Source organism: Giraffa tippelskirchi, chromosome 1 (assembly GCF_054371585.1).
Source record: "Giraffa tippelskirchi isolate mGirTip1 chromosome 1, T2T-mGirTip1v1.2.pri, whole genome shotgun sequence".
NCBI classification, from domain to species: Eukaryota; Metazoa; Chordata; class Mammalia; order Artiodactyla; family Giraffidae; genus Giraffa; species Giraffa tippelskirchi.
Genome location: NC_137275.1, coordinates 203,727,350 through 203,735,451, shown reverse-complemented (window position 1 = coordinate 203,735,451; position 8,102 = coordinate 203,727,350). Strand labels below are relative to the sequence as shown.

General features: G+C 46.9%; 1 long non-coding RNA gene across 3 annotated transcripts; it reads left to right on the top strand.

Moving 5' to 3' along the window:
* The first annotated feature begins 2,882 nt into the window (after window positions 1–2,882).
* LOC145538927 (uncharacterized) lies at window positions 2,883–5,207 on the top strand. 3 transcript variants are annotated; one of them, XR_014077339.1, is made up of 3 exons: window positions 2,883–3,550; window positions 4,461–4,557; window positions 4,981–5,207. It is a non-coding gene; the product is annotated as an uncharacterized LOC145538927 (long non-coding RNA). The 3 variants fall into 3 exon arrangements; XR_014077338.1 differs by having other exon boundaries at window positions 2,885–4,199; XR_014077340.1 differs by having other exon boundaries at window positions 2,942–3,447.
* The last annotated feature ends 2,895 nt before the right edge of the window (window positions 5,208–8,102 follow it).

Below are 8,102 nucleotides of genomic sequence, written 5' to 3'. Positions count from 1 at the left end.
GCTCTGCAGACTAGGAAGCAATGTAGAAACATTTCAGGACCCTAAGGGCATTAACCGTCTGGGAAGAAGAGTCAAGAGAAACATAGGGCTATATTTTTCAAGGAGTCCAAGGGTGAAGAGGGTAGATTCCCAAACAGGTCCTGTGCAAGAGAGGAAATAGAGCTCTCACAGCACAGACCCATGTGCCCAACGGTGATACAATGATCTCATAACCTGATAGATGAGACGGGCTCTGTCTTCCTACCTTGACTGCTGTAGTCATCTGCTCAGGCTGCTATAACAGAACACCACTGACAGGGTGACTTAAACCCCAGATATTTATTTCTGGCAGTTCTGGAGGCTGGAAGTCCAAGATCAAGTTGCTGACTGAACTGGTCCCACCCGAAAGTTCACTTTCTGGCTTGTAGAGGACACCTTCTCACTGTGTTTGCATGTGGTGGAAAGAGATTAAACTCTTTTCCTCTCCCTGCATGCATGTGTGCTAAGTCACTTCAGTTGTGTCTGGCCCTTTGAGACCCTATGGGCTGTAACCTGCCAGGCTTCTCTGTCCATGGGATTCTCCAGGCAAGAATACTGGAGTGGGTTGTCACACCCTCCTCCAGGGGCTCTTCCTGGCCCAGGTATTGAATCCATGCCTCCTGCATTGGCAGGTGGATTCTTTATCACTAATGTCACCTGGAAAGCCCATTCTTCTGCTTTATAAGGACACTAATCCCATCAAAGGACCCCACCCACACGACCTCATCTAAACCTAGTGCATGCAAGTATGCTCAGTCATGTCCTACTGTTTGTAATCCCATGGACTATAGCCCACCAGGCTCCTCTGTCCATGGGATTTCCCAGGCAAGAATACTGGAGCAGGTTGCCATTTCCTCCTCCAGGGGATCTTCCCCACCCAGGGATGGAACTTGCATCTTTTGCATTGACATACAGATTCTTTACCACTGAGCCACCTGGGAATTCCCCATCTAAACCTAATCACCTCCCTAAAATCCCAGCTCCAAATATCATCACATAAGGGGTCAGGGCTCCAGCATGTGAATTTGGCAGGGACACAAACATTCAGTCCATAACAATAATGCACTGTAAATATGGCCTGGAAGTTGTTAGGCTTGGATTCCTCAGAACCCCTGGTCGTCCTGCTGGAACATGGTGGCACAGGGACTTCCTGTCTCTAGATTTGGGTCTTGGATCTGATCTCTGCAGCCTTCACCATGGGAGACCTTATGGGTACATCCAAGCTCTGACTATACCCCTGGAAATAGCTACCTCCTGATCACCAGAGGGTCTACAATTATACATGCCCAAGGCACTTTTGAACAGAGACAAGGCTTGAACAGGCTAGGAAGCAGCCAGAGAACATTTATGCAGACTGAATGGGGCCCTCTGAAGCACAAGCAGGGGGCCACTCTTCTTCAGGTTTAGGGAAGTGAGAAACAGGACTTTCTCCCATCTCTGTGGTTCACTGAGCTTCCCAGGGGGTGACTGTGACATTTGCCTCAGGCTGCAGTGGAGGGCTTTGGAGCTTGAGTGTAGCCCTCAAAACGTGCCAGGGGTTAGTTGAAGCTCAGACTCTAGACCCAGCACACAGGAGTTCTGTTTGGAGGGTATGGCCTGGGGCTTGGGCAGTGTTCTTTGGACTAACAGCCATGATGCAGTAGCCTGTGGTCAGAGAGCTGGGATGGGGGAGAAGGGGTGTCCAGACTGTCCTTGAAATCCTTAGCATAGCTTTGCACAAAGCTCATTTTGACAACACGGGGAATCAGAAATGTGTTCAGAGCACAAGTATTTCTGGCAAGGTTTCAGATTTCTCATTCACATGCGGGGGAGTCATGGTCATGTGTGTGTATATGTGTATGTGTGCACAGATATACACATGTATATAAGCATATGTATGTATGTGTGTGTGTGCGTGTGTGTGTGTGTGTGTGTGTATAATTTATTTAAACAGTGTGTCAGTGTAGTTGGTGAAGAAGAGGGAGTTTAAAGTAGGAGCCGGAGGTACCATCCTAAAGAGAGATAATCTGTTTACAAGGGAAACTTTTTTGAAGTTATGGTCAATTCCCCACATTCTTGACCATGAGAACATAAAGTCAAAGGCTTGCAGGGAGTGACTGAGGAGGTCTGTGAAAGCAGCTATAACCAGAGCAGCAGTGCCGCTAGCTAGGAGCTTGTCCTGGCTCTGCCAGAGGAAGGTATCCTCTGGGATGGATAACAGAAACGATTTTGAGGATGGGACAGGAAGAACTGCTCCCCCTTCAGCACTTGAATTTACTTTTTCCAATTCAAGAACTGCTGGAGTCATCCAATGTGTTCAGAAAAGAGGCTTACTAATTTATTCACCAACACACACACACAGTCACAGGAAGTTTTCATTAGACTATGTCATGTGAGAGATGGGGCATAACATACAAATTCTGTCCTGCATTTCATGTGCCTGTGCACATGTAGGTATTAAAAAAAGTGATGATATTGACACTGTAGGCATACCCACCTTTATAAGATACGCACTGGTGGCTCAGACGGTAAAGAATCTGCCTGCAATGTAGAAGATCTTCCCAGTGTTGGGAAGGTCCCCTGGAGGAGGGCATGGCAACCCACTCCAGCATTCTTGCGTGGAGAATCCCCGTGGACAGAGAAGCCTGGTAGGCTACAGTCCATGGGGTCGCAGAGTCAGACAAAACTGAATGGCTAAGCGCAGCACATGTAGGGGACTTACCGTAACTTGGGAAGTCCTGAACAGCATTGCCCAGAGAAAGCAGGAGCAAAGCCCTGCCAATAGAAATAACAGCCTTCCTCCTGGCCCTGTTCCCTGTGGGCAGGCAGGTGGTTGATCCCTCCCACCACTGGAATAGATGGGCAGCATGCATTTGTGCTTCTTTACGTGGTATCTTAACTGATGCTCTATATTTTTAACTGAGTCCTTACACATAGAAAAACTGCTGTGGGCTGCAGGGACAGAGTGGGAACGCAGTCATGGTCCCAACAAAGTCCTGATTCCTCATAGAAGCCTTGTGCACCTGGGAGGCTCTGGAGGGCCCTGAAGGCCCCCACTGCCAGTCACTCATGTGGGATTAAAGACATACCCAGGACATTTGGTTCTTTGTGAACTGCTAAGATGCAGACTCTCACAGGGAGGTGAGTGGAACAGCAGCTTGGAAACCCCTTGTGCTCTGGATGCGGCTGACAGAGGAAGGAGGCTACACCCACAGCAGGGTTAATAGAGAGGCTGAATAAAAACTCAGCGTGAGTGCGAGCAGGCTTAGTGGAAGCTGTGTCTGAAAATACTGAACTGGACGACGTGTTCCCGAGGCCTGCTGGCTGCTTCGCCTGATGCAGTAACGGCTGAAGAATCTGAAGAAGAGCCAGTTCTGCCAGCAGCCTGCTCCCTGGCTTTTCCCAGCACTGGTCACCATCCCTCCAGACAAGGGAGAATGCTCCGTGACAGTAAGCAACTGACACCTCAGGCCCTAGGCTCCTCTCCCTACCAGGGCCTGCTGGACCAGTCCTGCAAGGTCAAGGTCATGAGCCTGGGGGCTGGAACCTGCAGGTCTGAAGTGAAGCCCTCCCTGCCTGTTGCTGATGTGGGGAGGGAGGACCAGGTTGTTCTGGAAAGGAGAAGGTGGGAGCTGATGACTGCCTGGTTCTCAGAAGTGGGAATGAGTGGCAGAACCAGCTTCTATTTCTAGAAAAGACTTTATGCCAGGGAGGTGAGACTACGGACCTGTGCCTTGATAGGTGCTGTGATCCTGTCTGGAGATGGTGTCAGTCTGCCTGCCCTTGACGCATTGAGGCACGATTCTCTGTGGCAGCTTGGGGACCCAGGACGTGACTTCTCATGTGCTTTTGATACTCAGGAATTCTGTGATTAAAAGTCACGTACAGGAGTGCCAACTTGAGATAAGAAGAGTAGCCACAAACCCAACCAGAATTGGACATGTAAAACTCAAGGGAGCCTTTGCCCATAAGAGCCTTGTGGGTCTGAATTCCTCTGCCCTGCTGTTGTCGGCTGGTGCCAACACATGCCTGGCATTGCCTGTCAGCTGGGAGCTGAAGGGGCAGAAGTTCTGTAATTAGCTGCCTTCAGGGATGGGGCTGGGGGATCCAACAGGTCGTGGCTTCCCGGGGAACCCGGCAGCCCTGCATTACTATTCGTTGGTGTTTTGGCTTCCTTAACTATAAGATAAAATGAACAAAAGGTAAAATACAGAAGGGTTGTTATTTGGTCCCATTTACAGAATTAGTTAATTCTTCTGATTGTGTGGATAGTACAGTCAAATTTGCTAGATCTTTTCATTTTCTTTTGGGGAAGGGTTTATATTGAAATATATTTTACATTAACTTTATATTACTTTCAGGTGTACAAAAATAATTGGATACTGTATATATTGTGAAGTGATCACTACAATAAATTTAGTGGCAACCATGACCACATACATTTTCTTTTCTTCTGATGATAGGTCCTTTTTTTAATGCTTCTATTTTGGTAAGGATAATTCAGAAGAAAGAGATATCCACTGGAGTATGGCTTTCAAACTCAATGGGTTGTGAAATCAAGTAAGTAAAGTTTGAAGTGTGATTAGCATTTTTAAAAAAACGTGAAATAGGAATGGAATAGGAGACAGCAGAGAACACTGAATCCTCTATTTGTTTTCTTTCCAACTTCACACCCAAGATGTGATGCATTCCCATCAGGTCCTGATGCTCAGGCCCTGTCTGCTTCTTCCAATGTCAATAGCCCCTCACACCTCTCTCGCTGCCCTCCAACCACCCTGACCCCCTTGCTTTGTTTCCTATGTGTGGGGAACTTTTCCTCCACTCAGATTAACGCCCAGATATCAGTTTCTCTTAAATGTCACTCCTGACCCTGCTCCTTTCATCTGGACCTTAACCCTGCTTCATCCTTCTTTGAGAGCTCATCACTATCTGATGTCATGGTAAAGCTATGTGATCTTCACTGCAGTCTGTCTCTGTCTTTAGATTATCAACTCCAAGGGACATCGTCTAGCTCCCTGCCATCTTCCCAGCAACTAGAATGAATCCTGGGATACAGTGGATGCTCAATAAATATTTGTTATTTTTGAAGGAATGAATGAAAAATGAAATGGATTGCCATCCTTATGTCATTTAATTGTGATGAGATCAAATAAAAGAATACAAACCCAATGCCCCTAACATAGTTAGCACTCAATAAATGCTATGCATTATACTGTTTTACTTTCTCTGAATTTTCAGGCCATTCATTACTCTTGACATTTTAAAATATGTGTCCCTGGAAAAGAAATATATCCTGTATTCCCCAATGAGTGAGAGTTTCTGAGATGAAAACACGGTTCTCTTAAGAGCTGAAATTGAAAATGTTAAGTGTCCTGAGAATACACGAGTTGATGGAAGGTGTTCATGCAGTTTCTAGAAGCACGCACGGCCAGGATCCCAAGAGGGATTTCAGTGTAATTGGCACTTCTTACACGTTCAGTGGTCATGAGAGCTTCATATTTCAGAGTTCACAGTTCTTTCTGAATACCGAAGGCCAAAGGTATTTCGAGTATGCATTGAATATTTCCAAATCCACACATTCTTTGGGGTCCCCTTGGCTCAGTTTTAGAGTGCTTCTAGTTCCCTATTTGGAAAGGATTTGGGGAAAGGAGTCCCTGGATGCCAGGAGTTGCTAGATGTCATTGGAGAAATATTTCTCTCTTGTGATGGTTTAATAATAGAAGTGCTTTTCATTCACACATTCATGCTAAACTTAACTATGTAGTCATGACTTGGTCTCTAAAGATGAGGCATTTTACCTGTGAAGGAGCTGGGTAGAAACAAAGGTATCTGAGGAATGCATTAGAGGTGCCCCAGCACACTCCTGGCACTCTTTGCAGGAACATTTGGTACCATGCATCATCAGGCCAAACCATGTCCTAAAATAAGCTTACTGTGTGGTTCTCTGAGCTAAATGAGGTCAGTCTGAGAGTTGAGACAGAAAACATTTCTCAGGTTGCTCTCTTGAATGTGTGTGGCAGACAGACTGTGTGGCAGTGTATCAAGGTAGACTGCATGTCAACCATTATATTGTCTGCATCCTGTTACTACGAGAACGATCATGCATATGGACCTACATGGTCCATGCATATTTCTGTCTATGTACGTGTCAGCTGGCAGGACAAAACTCAACTATTTACTTCTACTTTGCCTTGTTAGAACTTTTGGGGAAAAGTTCCTAAGACATTTAGAAAATAAACTTCTTTCTTTGATGCTGAAGTATTTTTTGCCTGTTTGCCCCTCTTGTCCTGTTCCCCAGGTTTCACATATGTTTGGTATTGATTGATCCTATGTGCCAGACACCTGTGCTAAGTGCTTACATGTTCTGTTGCTGCTAATTCTCTTAAGAGTCTATGAAGCCTGTATTATAAAGTTCATTTTACAAATGTAGACAGTGAGGTTTTCCTGTGGGTCTTCTTCCTATGGAAGAATGAGAACCAGTGTTCCCACTCAGGTCTCCAATGTTGGAAGGCCCACTTGCAGCCTCACTTCTACAGAACCTCCTCCTAGGGAAGTGATGGGAAACTCTGCAGGACCCAGGCAGCCTGTCTGGACCACATCCACATCCCACTTCCCAGAGGCTGAGTGTCAACACCAGTCAGGGGAACTGCTTCATCTGCCCACTCTCTCCTCTTCCTCTTGTCTCTCAAGAGTGTGCCCAAAGGCTCCTGGAACCAGAGGACATCAGAGTTTATTTTGCAATTGCACTTTGGGGAATTATGGGCTGCTCGAGGCTGTTCCTGGGAATTGATTTGCAGCTGCACAGCTGTGCCAGTGAATGGATGTGTATTGTGGGGATGTTGGTATAGCAGTGGGGTGTCCCAGGGTCCCTAGAAATGGAAAGGCATCCTTAGGAATTCTGAGCCCACCTGGGATCAAGAGGGGTCAGGTCCATTCAAACCTAGAGATGCCTGTGGGTAAGGGAGGGCAGAGACCTGCATTTTCCAGGCACAGTGGGGGTGGTAACAAGTCCTAAGGACACTGGGAGACTGTGATTTTAGGAAGAAAACAGGGGGATCTTACTCTTAGGTGGGAAGAAGGTTGGTCAGGCACCTTGTTGCAAGTGCTTGATCAGGTCAATGATGTGGCCAACATCTTTCACACTTTGATCTGGGTTCTAAGCTGTATCTTGGAACATACCGAATATAGCCAACATCACTGTGTGTCAGAGGCCAAAAAGGCAGTGGGGAGTGTGCTGACCATCGTGGGGGTAGAGGGTCCTCTGTACTAAGTGGAACAGAAAGTTTCAACAGAAGATGCTGTGGGCAAAGACCCGGAGGGCAGTTGGGAAAAGGGAGGCAATGACTTAGTCCTTCCTGATTGAAAGAGCAACCCACTCTTGCTGTGGTCTTGCTGGACACAAAGGATGAATTGTCAGCCTGATGCATTGTGTTGAGTTGTTCCAGGGCTTTCCAGGGCTGGACTCTCCTGGTGGCTCAGACAGTAAAGAATCTGCGTGCAGTGTAGGAGACCCAGGTTAGATCTCTTGGTCAGGAAGATCCCCTGGAGATGGGAATGGCTACTCACTCCAGTATTCTTGCCTGGGAAATCACAGGAGAGCCTGGTGTGCTATAGTTTGCACACTGCAAAGAGTCAGACATGACTGAGCTACTAATACTTTCACTTTCCAGGGCTTGACTTCATCACAACTTCAGTTCCTTGAGCACGGGTTCTCCTGTTCATCCAAGAAGCATTGCTTCAGCCCTACTGGGTGACATGCAGAGCTGTAGGTGTTGAGGACACAGCTCCAAGCAGAAGACAAAAGTCCCTGCCAGAGGGAGCTGACTTCTACTGTGGGGTTGGCACATGTTTTCATACACATTTTAAGCTTTGGGCTACACGTGATCTCTGTTGCATCTGTTCAACCCTGCAAACATCCACAGACATGACACGCATGCAGTGGAGTGGCCACACCCCAGTATAGAGTCATCTACAAAACCAAGTGCCCAGCCTGCCTGGGGGATTTGGCACAAGTAGTAGTTTGTTGATCCCTGCTCCAGTGAAGAAGATTAGAAAAGGCTCTTTAGGGTTCAGTTCAGTTGCTCAGTTGTGTCCAACTCTTCATG